The following is a 16,716-nucleotide window of genomic DNA, read 5'->3' as shown; positions in this document are numbered from 1 at the left end:
TAATGCTTACTGAGTGCATACTATGTGCATTCACTGAGATAAGTGCTTTGTGGCCATTAAAATTCAACAGTCATAACCCAAAAACAAAATGACAACTCAATTAAAACGCAAAAGATCTGAACAGACATTTTACCAAAGAAGATATTCAAACGGCCAACAACCACATGAAAAGATGCTCAACATCATTAGCCATTAGGGAAACGCAAATCAAAACCACAATGAGATACTACCTCACCCCCTTTAGAAAGGCAATGATTAAAAAGAAAAGGGAAAGAAACAGGTGTTGGCAAGGACGTGGAGAAATTGGAACCCTCATCCATTGCTAGAGGAAATATAAAATGGTACAGTCCCTGTGGAAAACAGTTCAGCGGTTCCTCAAAAAGTTGAACATAGAATCCCAACCCTAGGTACATACCCGAAAGAGCTGAAAGCAGGAATGCAAACAGAAACCTGTGCACCAATGTTCACTACAGCCGAAAGGTAGAAACAACAGAAATGTCCATCAACAAGTGAATGGATAAGCAAAATGTGGTGTTACACATATAATGGGATGTTACTCGGCCATAAAGAGAAATGAAGTCCTGAGAGATGCCACAACAGGGACGAACTTTGAGAACATTAAGTTGAGTAAATAAGTCAGTCATAAAAGGACAAATGCTGTACAATCTTATATGAGATAAGCAAGGATTGTTAGTGGTTACCAGGGGTGGGAGGGAGGGGGCAAAGGGAAGTTTTTGCTTATGGGGCATTGAGTTTATGCTAACGGTGGCAGAATAACTCAGAAAAGGAGAGTGATAATGGAGCTGCTGGGTGAACTCACAAATGTTTTGGAATGTATATTTTCACAATAATAAAGTTAAACATAGAATTACTATATGATCCAGCAATTCCATTCCTAGGAATTAAAAGAACTGAAAACAGGCATTCAAATAAATACGAAGCCCTGGTGGTGCAGTGGTTAAGAGCTCAGCTGCTAATCAAAAGGTCAGTGGTTTGAATCCACCAGCCACTCCTTGGAAACACTATAGGGCAGTTCTACTGTCCTATAGGGTCACTATAAGTTGAAATCGACATGATCGCAACAGGGTTTTTTTGTTGTTATTCAAGTAAATACTCGTACACAAATGTTCATAGTAACATTATTAACTATAGCCAAAAGGTGGAAATCACTCAAATGTTCAAAATCAAAAACCAAACCCATTGCTGTTGAGTAGATTTTGACTCACAGCGACCCTACAGGACAGAACAGAATTGCCCCATATGGATCCCAGGCTGTAATCTTTACGGGAGCAGACTACCACGTCTTTCTCCTGTGGTGCGGCTGGTGGTTCAAACTGCAGACCTTTTGGCAGCCAACCACTTAACCATTACACCATCAGGGCTCCTTCCCAAATGTCCATCATTGGATAAATGGATAAACAAATTATGGTGTATCCATACAATGGAATACTGTTCAGGCAGAAAAAGAAATGAAGCACTGATACATGCTACAATGTGGATGAACCTTGGAAACATTATGCTAAGGGAAAGAAGCCAAACACAAAAGGTCACGTATTACATGATGCCATGTACATGAAATACCCAGAATAGGTCAATCCAGAGACAGCAGATTAGAGGCTGCGAGGGATGGGGGCAGGTGGAAATAGGGAGTGGCTGCTTAATGGGTATGGGGTCTCCTTTACGGTTGGTAAAAAAATAAAAAGTTCCAGAGGTAATGATTACACAACCTTGTGAAGGTACTAAATGCAATTGAACTATCTACTTTAAAATGGTTAATTTTATGCCATGTGAATTTCACGTAAAAAAACAATTCTAAGAGTCAGTACAACTCTGTTTGCAGATACAGAAACACAGGACCAGAGAAGTTAAATGCCTTAAGCAGGTCCATGCAGCCCTGGTGGCACAGTGGCAGCTGCAAACCAAAGGTCGGCAGTTTGAATCCACCAGCCATTCCACGGGAGAAAGGTATGGCAGTCTGCTTCCATAAAGATTACAGCCTTGGAAACCCTATGGGGTAGTTCTACTCTGTCCTATAGGGTCGCTATGAGTAGGAATCGACTCAAGGGAAATGGGTTTTTGGGTTTTATCCAAGTCCACAAAGCAAGCAAACCGAACAGTAGAGATTCAAAGCCAGATATGTGTACCCAACAGCTTGTATTCTTAATCAAGATGTTATCCATTTCCCTATTTTAATAAGGAATTTAAGGGAAAATATAAGAACATGGAAATATTATGAATATACTATCAGTATCGGCCTAATCATAACTAATGCCATTCAGTAGATCCCCAATTCACGCATCAAAAAGTTCACCTGCCAAGAAGCTTAATAATATTCTTGGGGCTGTTTTACAATGGAAATGACCGGCCAGCAGAATGTGAAAGGAGCATGTGTCCTCAGACTTACTAGCCAATCAAAAAATGTAATACTGTAAAAATGGAATATATCTGCATCCCCCTTTGAAATGTGGCATCTGAGGTCTTAAATGCTAACAAGCGGCCAGCTAAGATGCATCAATTGGTCTCAACCCACCTGGATCAAAGGAAAATGAAGAACACCAAGGTCACATGGTAACTATGAGCCCAAGAGACAGAAAGGGCCACATGAACCAGAGACTTACATCATCCTGAGACCAGAAGGACTACATGGTGCCCGGCCACAACCGATGACTGCCCTGACAGGGAGCACAACAGAGAACCCCCGAGGGAGCAGGAGAATAGTGGGATGCAGACCCCAAATTCTCGTTAAAAAAAAAAAAAAAGACTAGACTAAATGGTCTGACTGAGACTAGAGGAATCCCAGCGGTCATGGTCCCCAAACCTTCTGTTGGCCCAGGACAGGAACCATTCCCAAAGACAACTCATCAGACATGGAAGGGACTGGACAATGGGTTGAAGAGAGATGCTGATGAAGAGTGAGCTACTTGTATCAGGTGGACACTTGTGTTGGCATCTCCTGTCTGGAGGGGAGATAGGAGGGTAGAGAGGGTTAGAAACTGGCAAAATTGTCATGAAAGGAGAGACTGGAAGGGCTGACTCATTAGGGGTAGAGTTAAGTGGGAGTATGGAGTAAGGTGTATATAAGCCTATATGTGACAGACTGACGTGATTTGTAAACGTTCACTTAAAGCTCAATAAAAATTATTTTTAAAAAAATGGAATATAATTCTACTTAATCTTACTGAAATGTTAAGATTTCAGGTAACAAGTAATCAGGATGACAGTAACCAATCTCCCTCCTTTTTCAGCTTTTTCTACCTCAACAAGCTAGATACCCAAACACATCTTTAGTAATCCTGTGTTGTCTCCTGTGCTCCCAAATTACTATAACATCACGTAATAATACCTTACGGTCTAACTTACAAGATCGTCATAATATTATGGGCTAAGAGACTAATGACAAATGTCAAATATCAACTTTTAAAAGGTCTATATACATACAACCTTTGAGTAGGGACAAAGGTGAAAAAGATCACCCAACTAAGCCTTGCTACAGCATTGTCAACAAGGAATTAGATAACCATCTTAAGAAACCTAGAGTGTATACTGACTGCTGTTGTCATCGTTAGGTACTATCAAGTCGGTTCAGACTCATAGCAACGCTACGTACGACACAATGAAACACTGCCTGGTCCGGCAGCAGCCTCGTAATGGTTGTTATACTTGAGCCCATTGTTACAACCACTGTGACAATCCACCCTCATCAAGGGTCTGCCTCTTTTCGGTGGCCCTGTACTTTACCAAGCATGAAGTTCTTCCCCAGGGACTGGTCCCTCCTGATAATACGTCCAAAGTATGTGAGACGAAGTCTCACCATCCTTGCTTCCAAGGAGCATTCTGGCTGCACTTTTTCCAAGACATATTTGTTCATTCTTCTGGCAGTCCAGGATATATTCAATATTCTTTGCCAACACCATAATTCAAAGGTGTCAATTCTGAATCTTATTCACTGTTCAGCTTTCGCACGTATGAGATGACTGAAAAATCACTGCTTCAGTCAGGCACACCTTAGTCCTCAAAGTGACATCTTTGTTTTTTAACACTTTAAAGGAGTCTTTTGCAGATTTGCCAAATGCAATAATACATCGTTTGATTTCTTGACTGCTGCTTCCATGGGCACTGACTGTGGATCCAAGTAAAATGAAGTCCTTGACAACTTTAATATTTTTTCCATTTATCATGATGTTGTTTACTGGTCCAGGTGTGAAGATTTTTGTTTTCTTATTCTGAGGTGCAATCTATACGAAAGGCTGTAATCTTTGATTTTCATCAGTAAGTGCTTCAAGTCCTCTTTGCTTTCAGCAAGCAAGGTTATGTCACCTGCATATTGCAGGTTGTTAATACGTCTTCCTCCAATCCTGATGCCACATTCTTCTTCATACAGTCCAGCTTCTCGGCCTGTTTGCTCAGCATACAGATGGAATAAGTATGGTGAAAGGATACAACCTTGACGCATTCCATTCCCGACTTTAAACCACGCGGTAGGTATCCCATTGTTCTGTTTGAACGACTGCCTCTTGGTCTATGTACAGGCTCCATGTCAGCAAAATAAAGTTCTGGAATTCCAATTCTTCGCAGTATTATCAGTAATTTGTTATGATCCACACAGTTGAATGCCTTTGCATAGTCACATTCTGTTTTCAGCCAAGATCCACCTGACATCAGCAATGATATTCCTGGTTTCCACGTCCTCTTCTGAATCCAGCTTGAATTTACGACAGTTCCCTATCGATGTACTACTGCAACTGCTTTTGAATGATTTTCAGCATAATTTTACTTATACGTAATATTAATGATATTGTTCAATAATTTTCACATTCTGTTGGATTATCTTCCCTGGGAATGGGCTCAAATATGGATCTCTTCCAATCAGTTGGCCAGGCAGTTGTCCTCCAAAATTCTTGGCATAGAGAAGTAAGCACCCCCAGCAATGCGTCCGTTTAAAGAAACATCTCAAACGGTATTCGGTCACAATTTCTGGAGACTTGCTTTTCACCAATGCCTTCAATGCAACTGACTAGTAAGATATAACAAAACATCAAGTTTGGATCTAAACTAAATGGCTGACATAGTTCCATACCATCTACTGTTCGGGTACAATACCTTGGCTTCCCATCATTCCGTATTTATTATAGGCAAGTTTCACTGTTTTCATCAAATATGACGGAGCTTCTCATGATGAGATCCTTGAACTGAGGGCTCATGAAGGATATGCAGATAACCTATCAAGACAATTTACTATAAAGATCTAAGACAATAACCATACAAAGTAAGTGGAAAAGTCACTTTCACCACAAACTAATGCACACTTTGAATCAATGTAACAATACTAAATGGTCAAGAAGCTAACCAAGTAGTGGGCTTCTTACATTGACATGTTGCAAACAGAGACCAAGAGGCCAATTTAAGGAAACCGGTCACGGTTGAGTCCGTTCCAACTCATGGCGACCCCATGCATGTGAGAGAAGAGCTGTGCTCCACAAGGATTTCAACGGCTGATTTTTTGGAAGTAGATCGGCAGGGCTTTCTTCTGAAGCACCTCTTGGGCAGACTCAAACCTCCAACCTATTGATTAGCAGCTAAGCACATTAACTGTTTGCACCACTCAAGGTTTCAATTTTAAGAAAAAGTATTGCTGTTACTAAGGGTGGCCTTAGAACAACAGCAAGTCTAGCAAGCAGCCATCTAAGATGCATCAATTGGTCTCAACCCACCTGGATCAAAGGGGAATGAAGAACACCAAGGACACAAGGTGATTACTAGCCCAAGAGAGAGAAAGGGCCACATGAACCAGAGACTTACATCATCCTGAGACCAGAAGAACTACATGGTGCCCGGCTACAACCGATGACTGCCCTGACAGGGAACACAACAGAGAACCCCTGAGGGAGCAGGACAGCAGTGGGATGCAGACCCCAAATTCTCGTAAGACCAGACTTAATGGTCTGACTGAGACTGGAAGGACCCCGCTGGTCATGGCCCCCAGACCTTCTGTTGCCCCAGGACAGGAACCATTCCAGAAGCCAACTCTTTAGACGTGGATTGGACTGGACAATGGGTTGGAGAGGGATGCAGGTGGACACTTGAGACTATGTTGGCATCTCCTGCCTGGAGGAGAGATAAGAGGGTGGAGGGGATTAGAAGCTGGCAAAAAGGACACGAAAAGAGAGAGTGGAGGGAGAGAGCAGGCTGTCTCATTAGGGGGAGAGTAATTGGGAGTGTGAAAAAAAAAAAAATTGGGAGTGTGTAGCAAGGTGTATATGGGTTTTTGTGTGAGAGACTGACTTGATTTGTAAACTTTCACTTAAAGCACAATAAAAATTATTAAAAAAAAAAAAACAGCAGCAAGTCATTTACTACTGGGCATAACACACGTACTGAAGATAGGAAAGACTGCAGGCTTTACAAATTCATCTTTTCAGTTGTGTCCAGGTCAAATGGAAGTAACGTCATTGGCAGCATCTTCAAGTACAAGACACATTCACTTATTACCTGGAGTCACTCACAATCATATAATGGCCTCATCACAAACTTCCTTCTCCTCAGTCCCAAATACCGTTTAAACCAAAACCAAATCAGTTGCCATCAAGTAATTATGACTCATGGCAACCCCATGTGTGCATAGTAGAGCTGCACTACATAAGATTTTCAAGGCTGTGGCCTTTCAGAAGCAGATCATCAGACCTTTCTTTCAAGACACCTGTGGGTTGGTTTGAACAACCAACCTTTTGGTTTTTAGTGTCACCCAGAGGCGCAAATACCCTTTGGCCAATTCTAAAGAAGAAAACACACACACTAGTAATCATGTCACTTTGTTAATTAAGTAGCGAAAACGTCTCCTTACCAGCAATCTGACGTTGTTGTTATTTAAGGCTTATGCCAGTAAGAAGCCCTACATGATCACTGAAGATCCCCAAAAACCGCCAATCAACTTGTGTCTAAACACAAATTAGCCATTGGACAATGACTGCCTTCAAGCTAATGGTTATATCCTTAGACTCTGCAGAATGTTTTAGGGGCCTCTGGCTGATGCAAAATCTGTATAGGTGATGTGTATCTCAGGAACCCACTCCTACAGAGCATCATGGTGGATTTGAATACGCAGACTGAATGCCAGCCTCTGGACAATCCTTAATTATCCGGCAACCTAAGGATGAGGTGTTTCACAATACAGGAGAGGTCAACACAACTGGACTAAACCAAAAGCAAAGAAGTTTCCTGGATAAATTGAATGCTTCGAAGGCCAGCATAGCAGGGCGAGGGTTTGGGGACCATAGTTTCAGGGGACATCTAGGTCAACTGGCATAATTAAATCTATTAAGAAAACATTCTGCATCCCATTTTGGAGAGTGGCGTCTGGAGTCCTAAACGCAAGCAAGTGGCCATCAATTGGTTTCAACACACATGGAGCAAAGGAGAATGAAGAACGCTGAAGACACAAGGTAAGTATGAGCCCAGGAGTAAGAATGGGCCACATAAATTAGAGTCTACATTAGCCTGAGACCAGAAGAACTAGATGGTGCCCGGCTACAACTAATGACTCCCCTGACAGGGAACACAACAGAAAATCCCTGAAGGAGCAGGGAGCAGTGGGATGCAGACTTCAAATTCTCATAAAAAGTCCAGACTTAATAGTCTGACTGAGACTACAAGGACCCCAGAGGCCATGCTCTCCAAACCTTCCGTTAGCCCAAGACTGGAACCATTCCCAAAACCAACTCTTCAGACAGGGATTGGACTGGACTATAAGACAGAAAATGATACTGGTAAGGAGTAAGCTTCTTGACTCAAGTAGACACATGAGGCTATGTGGACAGCTCCTGTCTGGAGGAAAGATGAAAAGGCCAAGGGGGACAGAAGCTGGCTGAATGGACACGGAAATACAGGGTAGAGAGAAGGAATATGCTGTCTCACTGGGGGGAGAGCAACTAGGAGTATATAAAAAACAAAAAAACCAAACCCAGTGCCATCGAGTCAATTCCGACTCATAGCGACCCTACAGGATAGAGTAGAACTGCCCCATAGAGTTTCCAAGGAGTGCCTGACGGATTTAAACTGCTGGCCCTTTGCTTAGCAGCCGTAGCACTTAACCACTACACCACCACGGTTTCCAGGAGTATATAGCAAGCTGTATATGAGGTTTTATATGAGAGGCTGACTTGATTTGTAAACTTTCACTTAAAGCACAGTAAAATTTAAAAAAAAAGAATCAAAAAAATAAATAAAGATGAGGTGTTTGTTCTCGTTAGTCGCTGTCCAGTCAACTCCAACACATGGTGACCTCATGTGTGTCAGAATAGAACTGTGCTCCATAGGGTTTTCAAGCTGTGACCTTTTGGAAGCAGATCACCAGGACTTCCTTCCAAGGCACCTCTGTGTGGGTCTGATTAATAGTCGAGTGCTTAATTGTTTGCACCACCCATAAAGATGAGATGTTTACAAACTTTAAATCTTCAGAAATATTTCAGTACCAATTCAACTGAATGGATGTTGACCCTGGGATGCAGGCAGGCCACTTCCAAAGTAAGTGTGAGTCTACGAAATCTCCTCTGAGACCCCCAGAAAATGACAGTGTGGGACTGATGGCCATTTGTAGCCCAATAATCTCAAGAAGCAAGATGTAGGGATAATTAACCTCCCTGTGACATTTAGAAAAAAATGAAATGGGAAGCTAGACCTATCCAGTCTGCAGTTATTCCAAACTATTTCAAATAGTAAAAATAAAATTCTCTCTCTCATATACTGTAACTATACACACACGCGCGCATGTGCGCACACACAGAGATGAATGGGTATAGAATGGAATCAGCCTTGATTTGTAAACTTTCACTTAAAGCACAATAAAAATTAAAAAAAAAAAAAGAATGGAATCAAATGACTTCAGCCAATTTTACTTCCCGTCCTGTCCCTTTCAAGAAGCTACCTGCTTGAAATATTTAAAGCATACAGCAGACACTCAAAACTTTTTTCCATGAACGAAAAAAGGATACAGAATATAAGCAGTAGCCAGCCAGCTCACACATGTACAGTATGTGTGAATTTCAATAAAACGCAGCAAAGTGAAATGAAAATGCTCTACACTATTGACACATTTTTCAAAAACACACACAGACAACCTTAAGATTATCATCCACATTTGCAGGTATGGCTGGAAAGATCTGTACAGAACAAATGGTTTCTTTCATAATGGATACATTTCACACTTCATAACAGAAACTCCCATTTTCTTCACCAGCTAAATTGTCCAAAAGATTTTCAACAGCACATTTACTGCATACAGAAAAATGAAACATGATCCGTGCCTCACACCATACACAAAAACAAATTCAAAGTGGATAAAGATTTAAATGTGCAAACTAAAACCGTAAAGCTCTTCGGAGAACAAACAAGGGCAATGCTGTCAGGCACAGCTTTCAAAATGGATCATCTAATATAATAACAAAAGCACAAACAGCAAAAGACAAAATAAATAAATGGGACCTGTAAAAATTAAAAACTTCTGTTCATCAAAACACTTTACCAAAAAAGTGAAAAGACAGGTTACCAAACGGGAGAATATCTTTGGAAACCATATATCCACTAAGAATCTAATAACCAAAAAATATATAATACTTCAACAACTTAACGACAAAAAGAAAAATAACCCAATCATAAAATGGGCAAAGGACATGAATAGACATTTTACCGAAGAGAACATTCAAATGGCCATCAAATACATGAAAAGATGTTCAGCTTCCTTAGCCATCAGAGAGATGCAAATCAAAACCACAATGAGATACCATTTCACTCCCACTAGGATGGCTATCATGCAACATCATGATAAACAGAAAATATTGAAGTGTCAAGGATTTCATTTTTACTTGGATCCACAATCAATGCCCATGGAAGCAGCAGTCAAGAAATCAAACGATGTTTTGCATTAGGCAAATCTGCTGCAAAAGACCTCTTTAAAGCATTAAAAAGCAAAGTGGTCACTTTGAAGATTAAGGTGTGCCTGACCCAAGCCATGGTATTTTCAACTGCCTCAGATGCATACAGTTGGACAATGAATAAGGAAGACCAAAGAATTATGGTGTTGGTGAAGAATACTGAATATACCATGGGCTGTCAAAAGAACGAACGAATCTATCTTGGAAGAAGTACAGCTAAAATGCTCCTTAGAAGCAAGGATGGTGAGACTTCATCTTACCCACTTTGGACATGTTATCAGGAGGGACAAGTTCCTGGAGAAGAACATCATGCTTGGTAAAGTAGAGGGTCAGTGAAAAAGAGGAAGACCCTCAGTGAGACGGACTGACACAGTGGCTGCAACAATGGGTTCAAACACAGCAACAATTTTGAGGACGATGCAGGATGGGCAGAGTTTCGTTCTGTTGCACGCAGGGTTGCTATGAGTTGTAATCAACTCACCGGCACCTAACAGGATGGCTAAGATCAAAGAACCAGAAAATAAAGAACGTTGGCAAGGATATGGGGAAACTGGAACCCTTATCCATTGCTGGTGGGAATGCAAAATGTTACAACCATTGGGAAAACAGTGGGGCAGTTCTTCAAAAAACTAAAAATAGAACTACCCTACGACCCAACAATTCCACTCCTAGGTATACACCCAAAAGACTTGAAAGTAGAGACTCAAAAAGAGACTTTTAAACAAATATTCATTGCAGCACTATTCACAACAGCCAAGGGTGGAAACAATCTAAATGCCCATCAACAGATGAATGGATAAACAAAATGTGGTACATATATACAATGGAACACTACTCAGCGAGTAAGAGAAATGAAGTCTTGATATATCCTACAGTATGGATGGAGCCTGAAGACATTATGCTGAGCAAAATAAGCCCATAACAAAAGGACAAATATTGTACAACATCACTTATCTAAAAGGGTAAGAAAAGGCAAATGTATAGAGACCAAAGTTTATTAGTGGTTACCAGGGTGGAAGGGAGGGGGAAAAAGGGAGGGTTAACAGTGATAGAAAAATTGCATTGATTAAGGATAGGGTTGCACAGTCGATTATTTTTAACTGCGGTCAATAAATTGCACATCTGTAAAACACTGACTTGGCAAAAGATGTGTGATAAATATATTCAGAACAACAAAAAAGTAGCTGCTAACACTGCTTAATTACAGCCAAACACCTCATGGGATTTAGTTCCTTGGATTTGTCGTTAAGGGTCATAGATTCAAGGGACATCCCAGTTAATTGGCCTAATAACATGTTTAGTGCTCCTGTCCTACCTCCTAGTTCACTGCATAGTGCCTGGGGTCTTAAAAGCTTGCAAAGGGCCATTCGAGACACAACAATCGGTCTCTATTCACCTGTAGCAACAGAGGAAGAAGGGCAGTCAGGAATAGGAGGAGGATATGGAATGTGTGACTAACTGCCTCCATGAATAACTCCCTCCTTTGCCATGAGACCTGAAGAACTGGATGGTGCCTGGCTACCACTACCGAAAATTTTGATCAAAGATTCCATAAAAGAATCCTGATGAAAAGGCGGGAAATGTAGAACAGAATTTCAAATTCGCATGGACTCCAGACTTCCTGGAGCCATAAAGGTTGGATGAACCCCTGAAACTACCGCCCTGAGATAATCTTTAAACCTTAAATCAAAAATATCCCTTGAAGTCTTCTTAAAATCAAACAATATTTAGCTTAACTAGCTAAAAAGGCCTGCCTTGAGCATTATGCTCTTTTAAAATCTATATGGGATCAAACTGACAACAGCATCTTAAAAGATCAGATAGGTACTTCACAAGCAATGAGTTTATGTTAATGAGGGAGGAACAACTCAGAAGTGTGAGAAGGGCTGCACAACTCAAAGAATTAATCAATGTCACTAAATTGTACCTGTAGAAACTGTTCAAAAAAGACAATGTCAGCAGATTGGGATAAATGTAACTAATGTCACTGAACAATTTATGTGGAAATTGTCAAATGGGAATCTAACTTGCTGTGTAAACTTTCACCAAAAAACAATACAACAGTATTAAAGAAAAAAAAGCTTAAGTACATTTATTGCTAAGTTGAAATGTACTTTAATCAGATGTCATGATACTTAAACATATGGAGGCAGAAGCTGAGAGCCATGAAACCTGGATAAAACATTTCCTTTTGAATCATTTTCAGTATAATTACCCTGCTAACAGTACGGGAAAAGTCAGCAGAGAAAGCATTATCCCTCATATACAAGGCCAAATGCTATCTTCAGGTGAACACATAATAAAATCACCATTTAAAAGTAAAAGAGCAAAAATGATGGTCAAACCTTTGTGGCAAAATTTATCAAGAAAATGGCAAGAACATAACGCGCACACTTCACTGTCATCCTCCACAGCCTAGGTTATTAACCTGGACAATCAACAACTCAGAACGGGAGGGATGGACAGGCCACTTTCATGCTGCTGCAAACAGACACTAAGGAACCAAAGTAAATTCTATCCTACCAGAGGTCATTTGCTAATATAATAAATGGGCTCCCCTTCCCAAGAGTTAAATCAGAAAAATACAACCTTTTCCTTCTGGTCTCCCATGGAAGCAGCCAACACTGAAATAATCAGTTTTACTTCAAACACAGAGGCAAAGTAGATCCTAAAGAATGACTTTTCGTTCCCTACTTCTTTACAATATTGGCTTTGCTGTGGGTAAGTACAAGCAGCAAAAAAAAAGTACATACAAACTTCCTTCACAGCCATTATTGAGTAACCTCGTGTAAGTTACTGAAACTTTCTGAGTCTCATCTGAAAAAAAGGGGATAATACTTATGACTTATAAGGGTTGGAAACCCTGGTGGCGTAATGGTTAAGGGCTACGGCTGCTAACCAAATGGTCGGCAGTTCAAATTCACCAGGCACTCCTTGGAAACTCTATGGGGCAGTTTTCCTCTGTCCTATAGGGTCGCTATGAGTCGGAATCGACTCGACAGCACTGGGTTTGGTTTTTTTTTTTTTTTTATAAGGGCTGTTTAAAGATCTTACAAGGTAACATATATAAACCCCGAGTTCAATGCCTGGAATACATAAATGCTCAACAAATACAAATTCCCTCTCCTCCTGCCATTCACTAGTATCCACAGCCCTTTGCTACTCCTGGATCAGCCTCTAGAGACTATGCTGATGTTTTGGCCAGTAACCTACCACTCTTCCCCAGACCCCAGCTGCTTCACTCCCAGTTTCTAAGAGGATCCTGTCTATATTTAGAGGTAATGCCAGTACCAACTGTGGACTCAACAGGTGCTTTTGGAGGGCACTTGAGCACTCAGCAGTTTTCAATTGTCTTCCAAAGTTAATTGGTGTGGGTTCACAACTGGCTGTCTTGACTTCTACAAGGAAGAGTGCCACATATGCACAGGACTTCAGCGGTACACTAGACCAAACAGAAAAGTAAGTGTGCTCACAGGACAAGCTCACAGCAAGATGATGCTTTTAGGATCCCAGAAGCTATTTTCAGGACTTGAGAAGTTTGTTAAATCACAGAAGCAATAAACCTTCAATAAACTCTACAGATGTAGCCCACTAACCCAATCTCCATCTAAATCACTATGATCACATCAGACCCAAATTTCGATCAATTCATACTGCTTGCACTACAACCAAGATGGGGCGGGGCGCAGCAGTACAGGAAGAAAACCAGGCAGTGAAGAAGGCCTTCAACAGAGCTGGTCTGAATCCAGCTTTGTTATTTACTAGCTCTGTGACCTAAGTAAGTTACTTAACCTCATAATTTATAAAACAGGAAATGGGAGTATGTATCTTACAGAGTTATCGTAAGGATTAAATTAAATGAGATAATGCATGCAAAAAAATTTAGCACCTTCGTAAGAGGTCAATAAAGAGCCATATTATCATTAATAAGGATACTGCACTCATTCTTCCTTTTTTTCAGTTTTTACAACATATAGTATATGAAAAGTGACAATTTAGAACACTACTTTTGAACCTTTGTAAAGCAGCCTAACGCTAAAAAAACGCTACGATCTGAGAATTATAAACTATGAATTCCCAGAAATCTTATGAGTCAGCAAAACTTAAATACCCAACAAATAAAAAGATTAACAGACTAATTATGAACACATTACTGATTTTGAGATTACAGTTAGCATTATGTGTTCATAATTTTTAAAAAATTTTTTATTTTTTAATTATGAACACATAATGCTAACTATAATCTCAAAATCAGTAATCGTCCATATTTGGTCTGGAAATCCAAAGGATATGCAAAAATTATAACCCAGAAACTTTTCCACAATTTTCTCAAATCACCGTAATTCAAACTGGATGAGGCAGCCTGATAATTTGAAATCCACATCAAGACACAATTTCTTGAGGCAGAACCCAAACTCTTTCCCGTTAGCATGAAACCAATAACAGATGATACATAAACATTTCTCAGTGAGAAACTGCAGTTCTAACAAAGTACAGATAACTTGGATTTATCAAAGCTATTAATCACCTTTTGCTCCATTGGAAAAAAAAAAAGAAGAAAGGAAGCAAACTCTTGGTTTTCCCCAATACCCTGAACTCTGCATTACCAATGACCTAACTCAGAGCAAGATGCCTATTTTTGGTGATCTGTCCTCTTCTGCTTCATTAATCACACGTAAATTACGTACAGTAACCTGCTGAATAGAGAGAAAATAAATATTACAGGCATACTTTATCACTGAAAAAAAGTGATAACCAAATCATTAAAGGAGTGGTTTGTACTCCTTAGCAAAGAGACAAGCCTAAGAAAAATCCACCTTCTAAAAGAACCCAATCATCCTAGATGAACTAAAAGATGCCACTGTGGTTCACCTATCCTATGTTCTCTCACTGGGTCTACCCTCTGCTTTAATTCAAGCCCAAGCCACTTCTATCGTATTTCTCTGCCCCTTTTTCCTTATTTTTTTTCCCCTTACTTCTCATTCCGTTACCCCTCCCCCCATTCCAATAATGCCTTCTAGCCCTTATTTTCAAGTCCAATTATTGCCCGCAAATCCTAAGGACCTCGGACACCACGCAAATGACCTTACGCATGCCAATGCATTCCCAATTCATCGTACTTCTCATCCTAAATGACTCATTCTTTCATTCTTTTCGATCCCTCTCGTTATTTCTTAAAATCCAACACCCCACACACGCTCACACCAGAGTCCCCCTTCACTCTTTTGTTTCCCCGGCCTATCCCTCTGGAAACCCCCGAACTCGGACCCGTGTGCCTCGCCCGCCCCCACTGGCTCCAAGAAATCTTCAACCCTCTGAGCACTCCAGGTCCCAAAGGGTTCACGTTCCCCTCTTCTCCGTGTCCCCTCCCCCAATAGCTGCCCCCTCCCCCTTTGTCCTCCCCCAAGCCCGCTCTCTGCACCCCTGTGCCCTCCTCTAGCCCCCGCCAACCCCTCCAACTCACACCCCAGCCTCACCTACTCGGCTCCCCCGCAGTCGCCACGTCCCCCAGTTCCGGGCTCTGTGTCTGGGACGCTCCGGGGTCTGAGAAGAGGAAAAGAAATCCTCCGCCTCCTTCTCCTCCTCTTCCAGAGCCGCCGCCGCCGCCGCGCTCCTCCCCCAGCTCTCCCAGAGCCGGGCGCCGCCCCGCCCCCACCGCCGCCTTTCCCCGCTTGCCTCCACGGCCCGGCGGCGGGCTGGGAATCGCAGCCACCGCTGGGGGCCGGAGTGCCAGCCGATCCACACCGACCCTTCCCGGGGCTCGAGCTGTCTGCCCCGCCCCGGCGTCCGCTCAGACGCGTGCGCGCCAGCCAGCCAGCGCGCAAGGCGCGTGCTCGCGCCGGCGCGAACCCGGCACGTAGAGCTCGCGGCCGTTGGAGCCAACGGGCGCGCGAGCGAGACCCGAACGGCAGGAGGCACGCGCGCTGGAGACCGTCGAGTGGAGAGGCGCGAGGCAGAGATCGCTTCTCTTGCGACCTGGTCCCTCGCGCCTCGCACTGCCCACCAGGTCGCGCACCTAAATTGAGGGATCTCGCGCGTCGCCGGAGATTGGGAATTACAGAGAAAGGGAGAGGGCAGGAGGGGTGGGCCGGGGACAAAATAGATGGGAAGTAGAAAGAGTGCAACACGAGCTTGCGTCTGCTTGTAAAACAGCCCCTGTCCAGAAAACGCGGGGCGGCATGGGGATGGAGGCTCGGAGAGGGAACTGACGGAAAGAGCCGAAACTCCCCCGGAGGTTGCCGAAGGCTAACCCCTCGAGGGGAACCTCGAGAGAAGCCTCTCGCTGTACTTCCGGTCAGGGATAGAGTCTCGGGCCCTTTTCTGTACTGCTCAGGACTCCAGCCCCGAGGACTTTCTGCCACTTTTCCTTTTCACCTTCTTCCTGACCCACGTTTTACCTAAGAAAGCCATTTCAGAGCCTCCGGCTGAGGGAAACGCGGGGACCTGCGGGCCACGCGGCCGCTCAGCCTCCTGGCAGTCGCAGGAGGCCACGGGAGGGGGAGAGTGCGGTGCCCTGGCCAAGCCTAGAATATCCTTGGGGCGATTGGGGGTTCTCCACTTTGGAGACGTCTGCAGACACACTGCCCTAGTCAATTTCTGAGTCGGATTTCTGGTCTGCTTAGGGGTCTGCGGCCGTCTATGTGGCTGCAGTCAGCCACGCACCTGTCACCGTATGTAACCTGTGCATCTTTAGAGGCAGTGACCTGCATGTGTCAGGCACCCACCCGTTGTCGCTTGGTCAGTGTTCTATTAGGAGAGGCTAGGACTGAGACAATCAGCACTGAAAAGA

At 42.7% G+C, this 16,716-nt stretch overlaps 1 protein-coding gene across 2 annotated transcripts in view; it reads right to left on the bottom strand.

The window, feature by feature from the left end:
- The window catches only part of SPATS2 (spermatogenesis associated serine rich 2), a 162,278-nt gene extending 146,522 nt beyond the window's left edge, over nucleotides 1-15,756 (bottom strand). For both annotated transcript variants that reach the window (XM_049883031.1, XM_049883030.1), the window contains exon 1: nucleotides 15,404-15,756. The gene's annotated coding sequence lies outside the window, so the exon portion shown is untranslated. The remainder of the gene's footprint in view (nucleotides 1-15,403) is intronic.
- Nucleotides 15,757-16,716: the final 960 nt, after the last annotated feature.

This window comes from Elephas maximus, chromosome 4, assembly GCF_024166365.1.
Source record: "Elephas maximus indicus isolate mEleMax1 chromosome 4, mEleMax1 primary haplotype, whole genome shotgun sequence".
NCBI classification, from domain to species: Eukaryota; Metazoa; Chordata; class Mammalia; order Proboscidea; family Elephantidae; genus Elephas; species Elephas maximus.
Note: the sequence above shows the minus strand (reverse complement) of the source record. Positions and strands in the feature narration are given on the sequence as shown.